The sequence below is a fragment of the Cetorhinus maximus genome, chromosome 18 (assembly GCF_964194155.1).
Source record: "Cetorhinus maximus chromosome 18, sCetMax3.hap1.1, whole genome shotgun sequence".
NCBI classification, from domain to species: domain Eukaryota; kingdom Metazoa; phylum Chordata; class Chondrichthyes; order Lamniformes; family Cetorhinidae; genus Cetorhinus; species Cetorhinus maximus.
In genome coordinates, this window is record NC_135896.1 from 603,383 (window position 1) to 620,053 (window position 16,671).

At 34.8% G+C, this 16,671-nt stretch overlaps 1 protein-coding gene across 1 annotated transcript in view; it reads left to right on the plus strand.

Annotated features, from left to right (window-relative positions):
* The first annotated feature begins 14,380 nt into the window (after nt 1-14,380).
* The window catches only part of tmem63c (transmembrane protein 63C), a 148,651-nt gene continuing 146,360 nt past the window's right edge, over nt 14,381-16,671 (plus strand). The window contains exon 1 of the mRNA XM_078561929.1: nt 14,381-14,426. The gene's annotated coding sequence lies outside the window, so the exon portion shown is untranslated. The remainder of the gene's footprint in view (nt 14,427-16,671) is intronic.

Here is a 16,671-nt window from a genome sequence, read left to right on the forward strand (position 1 = left end):
TAGAGTTTAAGATTAGGATTCAGGGTTATTGTTTAACATTACGATTCAGGGTTAGTGCTTAGAATTAGAATGCAGGATTCATGTTTGGGATTAGGATTCAGGATTAGTGTTTAAGATTTGGATTCAGGGTGAATGTTTAAGTTTCAGATTAAGGATTAGTGTTTAAGATTAGGATTCAGGGTCAGTGTTCAAGATTAGAATTCAGGATTAGTGTTTAAAGTTAGAATTCAGGGTAAGTGTTTAAGATTAGGATTCCGGATTAGTGTTTAAGAAAAAGATTCAGGATTAGAGTCTATGATTGGGGTTCAGGGATAGTGTTTTAGATTTGGATTCAGGGTTAGTGTTTAAGATTAGGATTTAGGGTTAGTGTTTAATATTAGAATTCTGGGTTAGTGTTTCCGATTAGGATTCAGGGTTAGTGTTTAAGATTAGGATTCAGAGTTAGTATTAAAGATTTGGATTCAGGATTAGTGTTCAAGATTTGGATTCAGAGTTAGTGTTAAAGATTTGGATTCAGGATTAGTGTTTAAAATTAGAATTCAGGATTCGTGTGTAGGATTAGGATTCAGGATTAGTGTTTAAGATTAGGATTCAGGGTTAGCGTTAAAGATTAGAATTCAGGATTAGTGTTTAAGATTAGGATTCAAGATTAGGATTCAGGGTTAGTGTTTAAGATAACGGTTCACGATTAGTGTTTAAAATTAGGAATCCGGGTTAGTGTTTAAGATTAGGATTCAGAGTTAGTGATTAAGATTAGGATTCAGGCTTACTGTTTAAGATTAGGATGCTGGGCTAGTGTTTAAAATCAGGATTCAGGGTTAGTGTTTAAGATTAGCTTTCAGGATTAGTGTTTATGATTAGGATTCAGGGTTAGCGTTTAAGATTAGAATTCAGGATTAGTGTTTAAGATTAGGATTCAAGATTAGTGTTTAAGATTAGGATTCCGGATTAGTGTTTAAGAAAAAGATTCAGGATTAGAGTCTATGATTGGGGTTCAGGGATAGTGTTTTAGATTTGGATCCAGGGTTAGTGTTTAAAATTAGGATTTAGGGTTAGTGTTTAATATTAGAATTCTGGGTTAGTGTTTCCGATTAGGATTCAGGGTTAGTGTTTAAGATTAGGATTCAGAGTTAGTGTTAAAGATTTGGATTCAGGATTAGTGTTCAAGATTTGGATTCAGAGTTAGTGTTAAAGATTTGGATTCAGGATTAGTGTTTAAAATTAGAATTCAGGGTTAGTGTTCAAGATTAGGATTCAGGATTAGTGTTTAAGATTAGGATTCAGGATTAGTGTTTAAGATTAGGATTCAGGGTTAGTGATTAAGATTAGAATTCAGGATTAGTGTTTAAGATTAGGATTCAAGATTAGTGTTAAACATTAGAATTCAGGATTAGAGTTTAAGATTAGGATTCAGGGTTATTGTTTAACATTAGGATTCAGGCTTAGTGCTTAGAATTAGAATGCAGGATTCGTGTTTAGGAATAGGATTCAGGATTAGTGTTTAAGATTAGGATTCAGGGTGAGTGTTTAAGTTTCAGATTAAGGATTAATGTTTAAGATTAGGATTCAGGGTTAGTGTTCAAGATTAGGATTCAGGATTAGTGTTTAAGATTAGGATTCAGGATTCGTGTTTAGGATTATGATTCAGGTTTAGTGTTTAGGATTAGGATTCAGGTTTAGTGTTCAAGATTAGAATTCAGGATTAGTGTTTAAAATTAGGATTGAGGGTAAGTGTCTAAGATAAGGATTCATCATTCGTGTTTATGATTAGGATTCAGGGTTATTGTTTAACATTAGGATTCTGGGTCAGTGTTTAAGATTAGGATTGAGGGTTAGTGTTTAAGATTAGGATTCAGGTTTAGTGTTTAAATTCAGGATTCTGGGTTAGTGTTAAAGATTAGAATTCAGGATTAGTGTTTAAGATTAGGATTCAAGATTAGGAATTAGGGTTAGTGTTTAAAATAACGGTTCAGGATTAATGTTTAAAATTAGAATTCAGGGTTAGTGTTCAAGATTAGGATTCAGGATTAGTGTTTAAGATTAGGATTCAGGATTAGTGTTTAAGATTAGGATTCAGGGTTAGTGATTAAGATTAGAATTCAGGATTAGTGTTTAAGATTAGGATTCAAGATTAGTGTTAAACATATAGAATTCAGGATTAGAGTTTAAGATTAGGATTCAGGGTTATTGTTTAACATTAGGATTCAGGCTTAGTGCTTAGAATTAGAATGCAGGATTCGTGTTTAGGAATAGGATTCAGGATTAGTGTTTAAGATTAGGATTCAGGGTGAGTGTTTAAGTTTCAGATTAAGGATTAGTGTTTAAGATTAGGATTCAGGGTTAGTGTTCAAGATTAGGATTCAGGATTAGTGTTTAAGATTAGGATTCAGGATTCGTGTTTAGGATTATGATTCAGGTTTAGTGTTTAGGATTAGGATTCAGGTTTAGTGTTCAAGATTAGAATTCAGGATTAGTGTTTAAAATTAGGATTGAGGGTAAGTGTCTAAGATAAGGATTCATCATTCGTGTTTATGATTAGGATTCAGGGTTATTGTTTAACATTAGGATTCTGGGTCAGTGTTTAAGATTAGGATTGAGGGTTAGTGTTTAAGATTAGGATTCAGGTTTAGTGTTTAAATTCAGGATTCTGGGTTAGTGTTAAAGATTAGAATTCAGGATTAGTGTTTAAGATTAGGATTCGAGATTAGGAATTAGGGTTAGTGTTTAAAATAACGGTTCAGGATTAGTGTTTCAGATTAGGATTCAGGGTTAGTGTTTAAAATTAGGATTTAGGATTAGTGTTTAAGATTAGAATTCAGGGTTAGTGTTTAAAGATTATGATTCAAGATTACTGTTTAACATTAGAATTCAGGGTCAGTGTTTAACATTAGGATTCAGGGTTAGTGTTTATGGTTAGGATTCAGGGTTAATGTTTAAAATAAGATTCAGGGTTAGTGTGTAAGATTAGAATTCAGGATTAGTGTTAAAGATTAGGATTCTGAATTAGTGTTTAAGTTTTGGATTCTGGGTTACTGTTTAAGATTAGGATTCAGGGTTAGCGTTAAAGATTAGAATTCAGGATTAGTGTTTAAGATTAGGATTCAAGATTAGGATTCAGGGTTAGTGTTTAAGATTACGGTTCACGATTAGTGTTTAAGATTACGGTTCACGATTAGTGTTTAAGATTAGGATTCTGGGTTAGTGTTTAAGATTAGGATGCAGAGTTAGTGTTTAAGATTAGGATTCAGGCTTACTGTTTAAGATTAGGATGCAGGGCTAGTGTTTAAGATCAGGATTCAGGGTTAGTGTTTAAGATTAGCTTTCAGGATTAGTGTATAAGATTAGGATTCAGGATTCGTGTTTAACATTAGGATTCAAGATTAGTGTTTAAGATTAGGATTCAGGGTTAGCGTTTTAGATTAGAATTCAGGATTAGTGTTTAAGATTAGGATTCAAGATTAGTGTTTAAGATTAGGATTGAGAGTTAGTGTTTAAGATTAGGATTTAGGGTTAGTGTTTAATATTAGAATTCTGGGTTAGTGTTTATGATTAGGATTCAGCGTTAATGTTTAAGATTAGGATTCAGAGTTAGTGTTAAAGATTTGGATTCAGGATTAGTGTTCAAAATTAGGATTCAGAGTTAGTGTTAAAGATTTGGATTCAGGATTAGTGTTTAAAATTAGAATTCAGGATTCGTGTGTAGGATTAGGATTCAGGATTAGTGTTTAAGATTAGGATTCAGGGTTAGTGTTCAAGATTAGGATTCAGGATTAGTGTTCAAGATTAGGATTCAGGATTAGTGTTTAAGATTAGGATTCAGGGTTAGTGTTTAAGATTAGGATTCAAGATGGGTGTAAAAGATGAGGATTCAGGATTAGTGTTAAACATTAGAATTCAGGATTAGAGTTTAAGATTAGGATTCAGGGTTAGTGTTTAAGATTAGGATTTAAGGTTAGTGTTTAATATTAGAATTCTAGGTTAGTGTTTAAAATTAGGATTCAAGGTTAGTGGTTAAGATTAAGATTCAGGATTAGTATTTAGGATTAGGATACAGGGTTACTGTTTAAGATTAGAATTCAGGGTTAGTGTTTAAGATTAGGATTCAGGGTAAATGTTTAAGATTAGGATTCAGGGTCAGTGTTTAAGATTAGGATTCAGGGTTATTGTTTAACATTAGGATTCAGGGTTAGTGCTTAGAATTAGAATGCAGGATTCGTGTTTAGGATTAGGATTCAGGATTAATGTTTAAAATTAGGATTCAGGGTAAGTGTTTAAGATAAGGATTCATGATTCGTGTTTATGATTAGGATTAAGGGTTATTGTTTAACATTAGGATTCTGGGTCAGTGTTTAAGATTAGGATTGAAGGTTAGTGTTTAAGATTAGGATTCAGGATTAGTGTTTAAGATTAGGATTCAGGGTTAGCGTTAAAGATTAGAATTCAGGATTAGTGTTTAAGATTAGGATTCAAGATTAGGATTCAGGGTTAGTGTTTAAGATAACGGTTCACGATTAGTGTTTAAGATTAGGATTCAGGTTTACTGTTTAAGATTAGGATGCAGGGCTAGTGTTTAAGATCAGGATTCAGGGTTAGTGTTTAAGATTAGCTTTCAGGAATAGTGTTTAAGATTAGGATTCAGGATTCGTGTTTAACATTAGGATTCAGGATTAGTGTTTAAGATTAGGATTCAAGATTAGTGTTTAAGATTAGGATTGAGGGTTAGTGTTTAAGATTAGGATTGAGAGTTACTGTTTAAGATTAGGATTTAGGGTTAGTGTTTAATATTAGAATTCTGGGTTAGTGTTTACGATTAGGAATCAGCGTTAATGTTTAAGATTAGGATTCAGAGTTAGTGTTAAAGATTTGGATTCAGGATTAGTGTTCAAGATTAGGATTCAGAGTTAGTGTTAAAGATTTGGATTCAGGATTAGTGTTTAAAATTAGAATTCAGGATTCGTGTGTAGGATTAAGATTCAGGATTAGTGTTTAAAATTAGAATTCAGGATTCGTGTGTAGGATTAGGATTCAGGATTAGTGTTTAAGATTAGGATTCAGGGTTAGTGTTCCAGATTAGGATTCAGGATTAGTGTTTAAGATTAGGATTCAGGATTAGTGTTTAAGATTAGGATTCAGGGTTAGTGTTTAAGATTAAAATTCAGGATTAGCGTTTAATATTAGGATTCAAGATGGGCGTAAAAGATTAGGATTCAGGATTAGTGTTTAAGATTAGGATTCAGGGTTAGTGTTTAACATTATTATTCAGGGTTAGTGTTGAACATTAGGATTCAGGGTTAGTGTTTAATATTAGAATTCTGGGCTAGTGTTTAAAATTAGGATTCAAGGTTAGTGGTTAAGATTAAGATTCAGGATTAGTATTTAGGATTAGGATACAGGGTTACTGTTTAAGATTAGAATTCAGGATTAGTGTTTAAGAAAAAGATTCAGGATTAGAGTCTATGATTGGGGTTCAGGGATAGTATTTTAGATTTGGATTCAGGGTTAGTGTTCAAGATTAGGATTTAGGATTAGTGCTTAGATTAGGATTGAGAGTTAGTGTTTAAGATTAGGATTTAGGGTTAGTGTTTAATATTAGAATTCTGGGTTAGTGTTTATGATTAGGATTCAGCGTTAATGTTTAAGATTAGGATTCAGAGTTAGTGTTAAAGATTTGGATTCAGGATTAGTGTTTAAAATTAGAATTCAGGATTCGTGTGTAGGATTAGGATTCAGGATTAGTGTTTAAGATTAGGATTCAGGGTTAGTGTTCAAGATTAGGATTCAGGATTAGTGTTCAAGATTAGGATTCAGGATTAGTGTTTAAGATTAGGATTCAGGGTTAGTGTTTAAGATTAGGATTCAAGATGGGTGTAAAAGATGAGGATTCAGGATTAGTGTTAAACATTAGAATTCAGGATTAGAGTTTAAGATTAGGATTCAGGGTTAGTGTTTAAGATTAGGATTTAAGGTTAGTGTTTAATATTAGAATTCTAGGTTAGTGTTTAAAATTAGGATTCAAGGTTAGTGGTTAAGATTAAGATTCAGGATTAGTATTTAGGATTAGGATACAGGGTTACTGTTTAAGATTAGAATTCAGGGTTAGTGTTTAAGATTAGGATTCAGGGTAAATGTTTAAGATTAGGATTCAGGGTCAGTGTTTAAGATTAGGATTCAGGGTTATTGTTTAACATTAGGATTCAGGGTTAGTGCTTAGAATTAGAATGCAGGATTCGTGTTTAGGATTAGGATTCAGGATTAATGTTTAAAATTAGGATTCAGGGTAAGTGTTTAAGATAAGAATTCATGATTCGTGTTTATGATTAGGATTCAGGGTTATTGTTTAACATTAGGATTCTGGGTCAGTGTTTAAGATTAGGATTGAAGGTTAGTGTTTAAGATTAGGATTCAGGATTAGTGTTTAAGATTAGGATTCAGGGTTAGCGTTAAAGATTAGAATTCAGGATTAGTGTTTAAGATTAGGATTCAAGATTAGGATTCAGGGTTAGTGTTTAAGATAACGGTTCACGATTAGTGTTTAAGATTAGGATTCAGGTTTACTGTTTAAGATTAGGATGCAGGGCTAGTGTTTAAGATCAGGATTCAGGGTTAGTGTTTAAGATTAGCTTTCAGGAATAGTGTTTAAGATTAGGATTCAGGATTCGTGTTTAACATTAGGATTCAGGATTAGTGTTTAAGATTAGGATTCAAGATTAGTGTTTAAGATTAGGATTGAGGGTTAGTGTTTAAGATTAGGATTGAGAGTTACTGTTTAAGATTAGGATTTAGGGTTAGTGTTTAATATTAGAATTCTGGGTTAGTGTTTAACATTAGGATTCAGGGTTACTGGTTAACATTAGGATTCAGGGTTAGTGTTCAAGATTAGGATTCAGAGTTAGTGTTAAAGATTTGGATTCAGGATTAGTGTTCAAGATTTGGATTCAGAGTTAGTGTTAAAGATTTGGATTCAGGATTAGTGTTTAAAATTAGAATTCAGGATTCGTGTGTAGGATTAGGATTCAGGATTAGTGTTTAAAATTAGAATTCAGGATTCGTGTGTAGGATTAGGATTCAGGATTAGTGTTTAAGATTAGGATTCAGGGTTAGTGTTCCAGATTAGGATTCAAGATTAGTGTTTAAGATTAGGATTCAGGATTAGTGTTTAAGATTAGGATTCAGGGTTAGTGTTTAAGATTAAAATTCAGGATTAGCGTTTAAGATTAGGATTCAAGATGGGCGTAAAAGATTAGGATTCAGGATTAGTGTTTAAGATTAGGATTCTGGGTTAGTGTTTAACATTAGGATTCAGGGTTAGTGTTGAACATTAGGATTCAGGGTTAGTGTTTAATATTAGAATTCTGGGTTAGTGTTTAAAATTAGGATTCAAGGTTAGTGGTTAAGATTAAGATTCAGGATTAGTATTTAGGATTAGGATACAGGGTTACTGTTTAAGATTAGAATTCAGGATTAGTGTTTAAGATTAGGATTCAGGGTAATTGTTTAAGATAAGGATACAGGATCGTGTTTTAGATTAGGATTCAAGGTTAGTGTTTAACATTAAGATTCAGGGTTGGTGTTGAACATTAGGATTCAGGGTTAGTGTTTAAGATTAGGATTCAGCGTTAGTGTTTAAGATTAGGATTCAGGATTAGTGTTTAAGATTAGGATTCAGGGTTAGTGATTAAGATTAGAATTCAGGATTAGTGTTCAAGATTAGGATTCAGGATTAGTGTTTAAGATTAGGATTCAGGATTAGTGTTTAAGATTAGGATACAGGGTTCGTGTTTAAAATTAGAATTCAGGATTAGTCTTTAAGATTATGATTCATGATGGGTGTAAAAGATTAGGATTCATGATTAGTGTTTAAGATTAGGATTCAGGGTTAGTGTTTAACATTAGGATTCAGGGTTAGTGTTGAACATTATGATTTAGGGTTAGTGTTTAATATTAGAATTCTGGGTTAGTGTTTAAAATTAGGATTCAAGGTTAGTGGTTAAGATTAAGATTCAGGATTAGTATTTAGGATTAGGATACAGGGTTACTGTTTAAGATTAAAATTCAGGATTAGTGTTTCAGATTAGGATTCAGGGTTAGTGTTTAACATTAGGATTCAGGGTTAGTGTTGAACATTAGGATTCAGGGTTAGTGTTTAAGATTAGGATTCAGGGTTAGTGTTCAAGATTAGGATTCAGGATTAGTGTTTAAGATTAGGATTCAGGGTTAGTGATTAAGATTAGAATTCAGGATTAGTGTTTAAGATTTGGATTCAAGATTAGTGTTAAACATTAGAATTCAGGATTAGAGTTCAAGATTAGGATTCAGGGTTAGTGTTTAAGATTAGGATTTATGGTTAGTGTTTAATATTAGAATTCTGGGTTAGTGTTTAAAATTAGGATTCGAGGTTAGTGGTTAAGATTAAGATTCAGGATTAGTATTTAGGATTAGGATACAGGGTTACTGTTTAAGATTAGAATTCAGGGTTAGTGTTTAAGATTAGGATTCAGGGTAAATGTTTAAGATTAGGATTCAGGGTAAGTGTTTAAGATTAGGATTCAGGGTTATTGTTTAACATTAGGATTCATGGTTAGTGCTTTGAATTAGAATGCAGGATTCGTGTTTAGGATTAGGATTCAGGATTAGTGTTTAAGATTAGGATTCAGGGTGAGTGTTTAAGTTTCAGATTAAGGATTAGTGTTTAAGATTAGGATTCAGTGTTAGTATTCAAGATTAGGATTCAGGATTAGTGTTTAGATTAGGATTCAGGATTCGTGTTTAGGATTAGGATTCAGGTTTAGTGTTTAGGATTAGGATTCAAGTTTAGTGTTCAAGATTAGTATTCAGGATTAGTGTTTAAGATTAGAATTCAGGATTAGTGTTTAAAATTAGGATTCAGGGTAAGTGTTTAAGATAAGGACTCATGATTCGTGTTTATGATTAGGATTCAGGGTTATTGTTTAACATTAGGATTCTGGGTTAGTGCTTAGAATTAGAATGCAGGATTTGTGTTTAGGATTAGGATTCAGGATTAGTGTTTAAGATTAGGATTCAGTGTTAGTGTTCAAGATTAGGTTTCAGGATTAGTGTTTAAGATTAGGATTCAGGATTCGTGTTTAAGATTAGGTTTCAGGTTTAATGTTTAGGATTAGGATTCAGGTTTAGTGTTCAAGATTAGGACTCAGGATTAGTGTTTAAGATTAGAATTCAGGCTTACTGTTTAAAATTAAGATTCAGGGTAAGTGTTTAAGGTAAGGATTCATGATTCGTGTTTATGATTAGGATTCAGGGTTATTGTTTAACATTAGGATTCTGGGTCAGTGTTTAAGATTAGGATTGAGGGTTAGTGTTTAAAATTAGGAATCAGGGTTAGTGTTTAAGTTTAGGATTCTGGGTTAGTGCTTAAGATTAGAATTCAAGATTAGTGTTTAACATTAGAATTCAGAGTCAGTGTTTAACATTAGGATTCAGGGTTAGTGTTTATGGTTAGGATTCAGGGTTAGTGTTTAAAATAAGCTTCAGGGTTAGTGTTTAAGATTAGAACTCAGGATTAGTGTTTAAGATTAGGATTCTGAATTAGTGTTTAAATTTGGGATTCTGGGTTAGTGTTTAAGATTAGGATTCAGGGTTAGTGTTCAAGATTAGGATTCAGGGTTAGTATTTAAGATTAGGATTCAGGATTAGTGTTTAAGATTAGGATTCAGGGTTAGCATTAAAGATTAGAATTCAGGATTAGTGTTTAAGATTAGGATTCAAGATTAGGATTCAGGGTTAGTGTTTAAGATAACGGTTCACGATTAGTGTTTAAGATTAGGATTCCGGGTTAGTGTTTAAGATTAGGATTCAGAGTTAGTGTTTAAGATTAGGACTCAGGCTTACTGTTTAAGATTAGGATGCAGGGCTAGTGTTTAAAATCAGGATTCAGGGTTAGTGTTTAAGATTAGCTTTCAGGATTAGTGTTTAAGATTAGGATTCAGGATTCGTTTTTAACATTAGGATTCAAGATTAGTGTTTAAGATTAGGATTCAGTGTTAGCGTTTAAGATTAGAATTCAGGATTAGTGTTTAAGATTAGGATTCAAGATTAGTGTTTAAGATTAGGATTCCGGATTAGTGTTTAAGAAAAAGATTCAGGATTAGAGTCTATGATTGGGGTTCAGGGATAGTATTTTAGATTTGGATTCAGGGTTAGTGTTCAAGATTAGGATTTAGGGTTAGTGTTTAATATTAGAATTCTGGGTTAGTGTTTACGATTAGGATTCAGGGTTAGTGTTTAAGGTTAGGATTCAGAGTTAGTGTTAAAGATTTGGATTCAGGATTAGTGTTTAAAATTAGAATTCAGGATTCATGTGTAGGATTAGGATTCAGGATTAGTGTTTAAGATTAGGATTCAGGGTTAGTGTTCAATATTAGGATTCAGGATTAGTGTTTAAGATTAGGATTCAGGATTAGTGTTTAAGATTAGGATTCAGGGTTAGTGATTAAGATTAGAATTCAGGATTAGTGTTTAAGATTAGGATTCAAGATTAGTGTTAAACATTAGAATTCAGGATCAGAGTTTAAGATTAGGATTCAGGGTTATTGTTTAACATTACGATTCAGGGTTAGTGCTTAGAATTAGAATGCAGGATTCGTGTTTAGGATTAGGATTCAGGATTAGTGTTTAAGATTAGGATTCAGGGTGAATGTTTAAATTTCAGATTAAGGATTAGTGTTTAAGATTAGGATTCAGGGTTAGTGTTTAAGATTAGGATTCAGGGTTAGTGTTTAAGATTAGGATTTAGGGTTAGTGTTTAATATTAGAATTCTGGGTTAGTGTTTAAAATTAGGATTCAAGGTTAGTGGTTAAGATTAAGGTTCAGGATTAGTATTTAGGATTAGGATACAGGGTTACTGTTTAAGATTAGAATTCAGGGTTAGTGTTTAAGATTAGGATTCAGGGTAAATGTTTAAGATTAGGATTCAGGGTCAGTGTTTAAGATTGGGATTCAGGATTAGTGTTCAAGATTAGGATTCAGAGTTAGTGTTAAAGATTTGGATTCAGGATTAGTGTTTAAAATTAGAATTCAGGATTCGTGTGTAGGATTAGGATTCAGGATTAGTGTTTAAGATTAGGATTCAGGATTAGTGTTTAAGATTAGGCTTCAGGGTTAGTGTTTCAGATTAGGATTCAAGATGGGTGTAAAAGATGAGGATTCAGGATTAGTGTTAAACATTAGAATTCAGGATTAGAGTTTAAGATTAGGATTCAGGGTTAGTGTTTAAGATTAGGATTTAGGGTTAGTGTTTAATATTAGAATTCTGGGTTAGTGTTTAAAATTAGGATTCAAGGTTAGCGGTTAAGATTAAGGTTCAGGATTAGTATTTAGGATTAGGATACAGGGTTACTGTTTAAGATTAGAATTCAGGGTTAGTGTTTAAGATTAGGATTCAGGGTAAATGTTTAAGATTAGGATTCAGGGTCAGTGTTTAAGATTGGGATTCAGGGTTATTGTTTAACATTAGGATTCGGCGTTAGTGCTTAGAATTAGAATGCAGGATTCGTGTTTAGGATTAGGATTCAGGATTAGTGTTTAAAATTAGGATTCAGGGTGAGTGTTCAAGATTAGGATTCAGGATTTTTGTTTAAGATTAGGTTTCAGGGTTATTTAGGATTCAGGGTTAGTGTTTATAATTAGAATTCAGGATTAGTGTTTAAAATTAGGATTCAGGGTTAGTGTTTAAGATAAGGATTCATGATTCGTGTTTATGATTAGGATTCAGGGTTATTGTTTAACATTAGGATTCTGGGTCAGTGTTTAAGATTAGGATTGAGGGTTAGTGTTTAAGATTAGGATTCAGGGTTAGTGTTTAAGTTTAGGATCCTGGGTTAATGTTTAAAATTAGGATTTAGGATTAGTGTTTAAGATTAGGATTCAGGGTTAGTGTTTAAGATTAGGATTCAGAGTTAGTCTTTAAGATTAGGATTCAGGGTTAGTGTTTAAGATCAGGATTTAGGGTTAGTGTTTAAGATCAGGATTTAGGATTAGTGTTTAAGATTAGGATTTAGGGTTAGTGTTTAAAATCAGGATGTAGGGTTAGTGTTTAAGATTAGGATTTAGGGTTAGTGTTTAAGATTAGGATTTAGGGTTAGTGTTTAAGATTAGGATTTATGGTTAGTGTTTAAGATTAGGATTTAGGGTTAGTGTTTAAGATTAGGATTCAGGGTTAGTGTTTAAGATTAGGATTTAGGGTTAGTGTTTAAGATCAGGATTTAGGATTAGTGTTTAAGATTAGGATTTAGGGTTAGTGTTTAAGATTAGGATGTAGGGTTAGTGTTTAAGATTAGGATTTAGGGTTAGTGTTTAAGATTAGGATTCAGGGTTAGTGTTCAAGATTAGGATTCAGTATTAGTGTTTAAGATTAGGATTAAGGATTAGTGTTCTAGATTAGGATTCAGGATTAGTGTTCAAGATTAGGATTCAGGATTAGTGTTCAAGAATAGGATTCAGGATTAGTGTTCAAGAATAGGATTCAGGATTAGTGTTCAAGATTAGGATTCAGGATTAGTGTTCAAGATTAGGATTCAGGGTTAGTGTTTAAGATTAGAATTTAGGGTTAGTGTTTAATATTAGAATTCTGGGTTAATGTTTAAAATTAGGATTCAAGATTAGTGGTAAAGATTAAGATTCAGGATTAGTATTTAGGATTAGGATACAGGGTTACTGTTTAAGATTAGATTTCAGGATTAGTGTTTAGGATTGGGATTCAGGGTTAGTGTTTAAGATAAGGATTCAGGATTCATGTTTAAGATTTGGATTCAGGGTTATTGTTTAACATTAGGATTCAGGGTTAGTGTTCAACATTAGGATTCAGGGTTAGTGTTTAACATTAGGATTCAGGGTTAGTGTTTAATATTAGGATTCAGGGTTAGTGTTTAAGATTAGGATTCAGGGTTAGTGTTTAAAATTAGGATTCAGGGTTAGTGTTTAAGATTAGGATTTAGGGTTAGTGTTTAAGATTAGGATTTAGGGTTAGTGTTTAAGATTAGGATTTAGGGTTAGTGTTTAAGATTAGGATTTAGGGTTAGTGTTTAAGATTAGGATTTAGGGTTAGTGTTTAAGGTTAGGATTTAGGGTTAGTGTTTAAGATTAGGATTCAGGGTTAGTGTTTAAGATTAGGATTCAGGATTAGTGTTTAAGATTAGGATTCAGGATTAGTGTTTAAGATTAGGATTTAGGGTTAGTGTTTAAGATTAGGATTTAGGGTTAGTGTTTAAGATTAGGATTTAGGGTTAGTGTTTAAGATTAGGATTTAGGGTTAGTGTTTAAGATTAGGATTTAGGGTTAGTGTTTAAGATTAGGATTTAGGGTTAGTGTTTAAGATTAGGATTTAGGGTTAGTGTTTAAGATTAGGATTTAGGGTTAGTGTTTAAGATTAGGATTTAGGGTTAGTGTTTAAGATTAGGCTTCAGGGTCAGTGTTTAAGATTAGGATGTAGGGTTAGTGTTTAAGATCAGGATTTAGGATTAGTGTTTAAGATTAGGATTTAGGGTTAGTGTTTAAGATTAGGATGTAGGGTTAGTGTTTAAGATTAGGATTTAGGGTTAGTGTTTAAGATTAGGATGTAGGGTTAGTGTTTAAGATTAGGATTTAGGGTTAGTGTTTAAGATCAGGATTTAGGGTTAGTGTTTAAGATCAGGATTTAGGGTTAGTGTTTAAGATCAGGATTTAGGGTTAGTGTTTAAGATTAGGATTTAGGGTTAGTGTTTAAGATTAGGATGTAGGGTTAGTGTTTAAGATTAGGATTTAGGGTTAGTGTTTAAGATCAGGATTTAGGGTTAGTGTTTAAGATCAGGATTTAGGGTTAGTGTTTAAGATTAGGATGTAGGGTTAGTGTTTAAGATTAGGATGTAGGGTTAGTGTTTAAGATTAGGATGTAGGGTTAGTGTTTAAGATTAGGATGTAGGGTTAGTGTTTAAGATTAGGATGTAGGGTTAGTGTTTAAGATTAGGATGTAGGGTTAGTGTTTAAGATTAGGATGTAGGGTTAGTGTTTAAGATTAGGATTTAGGGTAGAAGGAAGAATCTGTAATTTGAGAGCTCAGGAGTTCCCAAAGCCTCGAACCCAAAAAGAAGTTGAACTGTAGCCAGTTTTGATGCATAGCAAGATCTCACATAGAACAGGCAGATAAATTAATAGCTTCAATTCAAGTCCAAAATTAATGTTTCAGATTTGAAACATTTCCAATGATTATTATTGATAACTCGTGTCCACTCCCATTCTGAGCGAGTCTCGTGTATTTCCGGTGGGACCCAGTTATTTCCGGCGGAACTCGGGGATTTCCGGCGGGGCCCAGTTATTTCCGGCGCGATTCGGGTATTTCCGGTGGGTCTCGGATGTTTCCGGCAGGAGTCGGAGATTTGGTGCTGAGGCTGCGGCTCCATCGTCGGAGCAGGAGGTAAATGAGTGAAGAGAGCGAGGCCGCGAGTCAACCCCTCAGATAGTGTTGGCCATTGTGGACTCCACCAGTGGGCAATAGGGTTTGTGGATGCTCCTCAGAGGGTAATTGGGATTGTGGACCCCCCCCTAAGGGAGTATTGGGGATTGTGGGACCTCCCCTAAGGGGGTATTGGGTATTGTGGGGCCCTCTGAGGGGGTATTGGGGATTGTGGGGCCCTCTGAGGGGGTATTGGGTATTGTGGGGCCCTCTGAGGGGGTATTGGGGATTGTGGGGCCCTCTGAGGGGGTATTGGGTATTGTGGGACCCCCCTAAGGGGGTATTGGGAATTGTGGGACTCCCTGAGGGGGTATTGGGGATTGTGGGGCCCAATGAGTCGGTATTGGGGATTGTGGGGCTCCCTGTGGGGGTATTGGGGATTGTGGGGCTCCCTGAGGGGTTATTGGGGATCGTGGGGCCCTCTGAGGGGGTAATGGGGATTGTGGACCCCCCTAAGGGAGTATTGGGGATTGTGGGACCTCCCCTAAGGGAGAATAACGGGGATTGTGGGACCCCCTGAAGGGGTAAAGGGAATTATGGATACCAGCTCATGGAGTAATAAGGATTATGGACCCCCCCAGGGGGTAATGGGGTTTGTGGAATCTACAAGGGGATAATTGGGATTGTAGCCCCCTCAGGGGGTATTGGGGATTGTGGTCCCCCCTTAAGGGGATAATGGGTTTTGTGGGCACCTCTCAGAGGGTAATGGAGAGTGTCAGTAGTTTAATGAGGGTCAGACTGTTAAACGAGTCATATTTGACAAATGCAATAAAAGGTGTATGGAGTTTCACATGGGACTGGTTAGAAAGTTTCAGCTGTCAGGAACCATGGAGAGAAAGCTGTTTGATGAAAAGTCTGAATAATGTGTGTTTTTGGGACTGTAGTGGTGTTGGATATGGTATATACATATGGGTCCATGTTTAATTTCACTACCTACATCATTCAGACTTGGGTAAGAAGAAAAATCATTGAATCTAACAGCATAAGTGGAAACCTTTTCGTCCATTGTGCCTGTGCCAACTCTTTGAAACAGCTATCCAATTTAGTCCCAAACCCCCAACTTTTTCCCCATAGCCCTGAAAATTAGTCTTCTAATATGTCATAAGAACATAAGAAATTGGAGCAGGAATAGACCAAGACCCATCGAGCCTGCCCTGCCACTCAATACGACCATTGCTGGCTGATCTTTGACCTTTATTCTACTTTCCTGTCTGCTCCTCATATCCATTGATTCCCCCAGAGTTCACATATCTATTACTCCCAGCCTTGAATGTTCTCAATGATGTAAATCTGCAACCCTCTTGGTAGACAATTCCAAAGATTCACACCCCCGTGAGCGGAGAAATTTCTGGTCATCTCAGTCTAAAATGATTAGCCCCTCATCCTGAAACTGTATCCCCATGTTCTAGATTCGCCAGCCAAGGGAAACACTCTCTCAGCATCTAATCTGTCAAGGACTTTCAAGATCTTCCATGTTTAAATGAGATCACCTCTCATTCTTCTAAACTCCAGAAAATATAGGCCCATTCTACCCAATCTCTCATCCCAGAAATTGATCTAGTGAACCTTCCTTACACAAGCTCCAAGGCAAGTAAATTCTTCCTTAAAGAGACCAAAACTGCTTACAGTACTCTGGTTCACTAATGTCCTTTAGGGAAGGAAATTTGCTATCCTTACCTGGTCTGGCCTACATGTGACTCCAGACTCACAGCAATATGGTTGATTCTGAAATGCCCTCTGAAATGGCCGAGCAAGCCACTCAGTTCAAGGATAATTAGGGAGAACAAATCCCTTGCCAGCGACGCCCACATTCCAGGAAAAAAAATGGGGAGAGAGTAAGTCAGACATGTGTGGCGGGGTGGGTGGTGGGGAGAGAGACAGACATGGGGAGGAAAAAGAGAGAAAAGGGGACACATAAATAGACAGGACATGGGGTGGAGAGACAGACACACAGTGGAACATGGGGTGGAGTGAGATAGATAGAATGATATAGTGGGACACTGTGCCTGAGACCTGAGCAACATTGTGATGTGAGCCTGGGGTGATGTACTGATGATGTGGCTGATTTGGAGACTGTGAGCTCACAATGTAGTTGAGATGGATGTGTGTGTCTGTGTGAATCAGGGACTGATTACGTGTTTCTGCACTGAATCATTGTTTTCTTCAAATGGTGTATAGAACTAAGATGTGAATTGAACTGGATCTT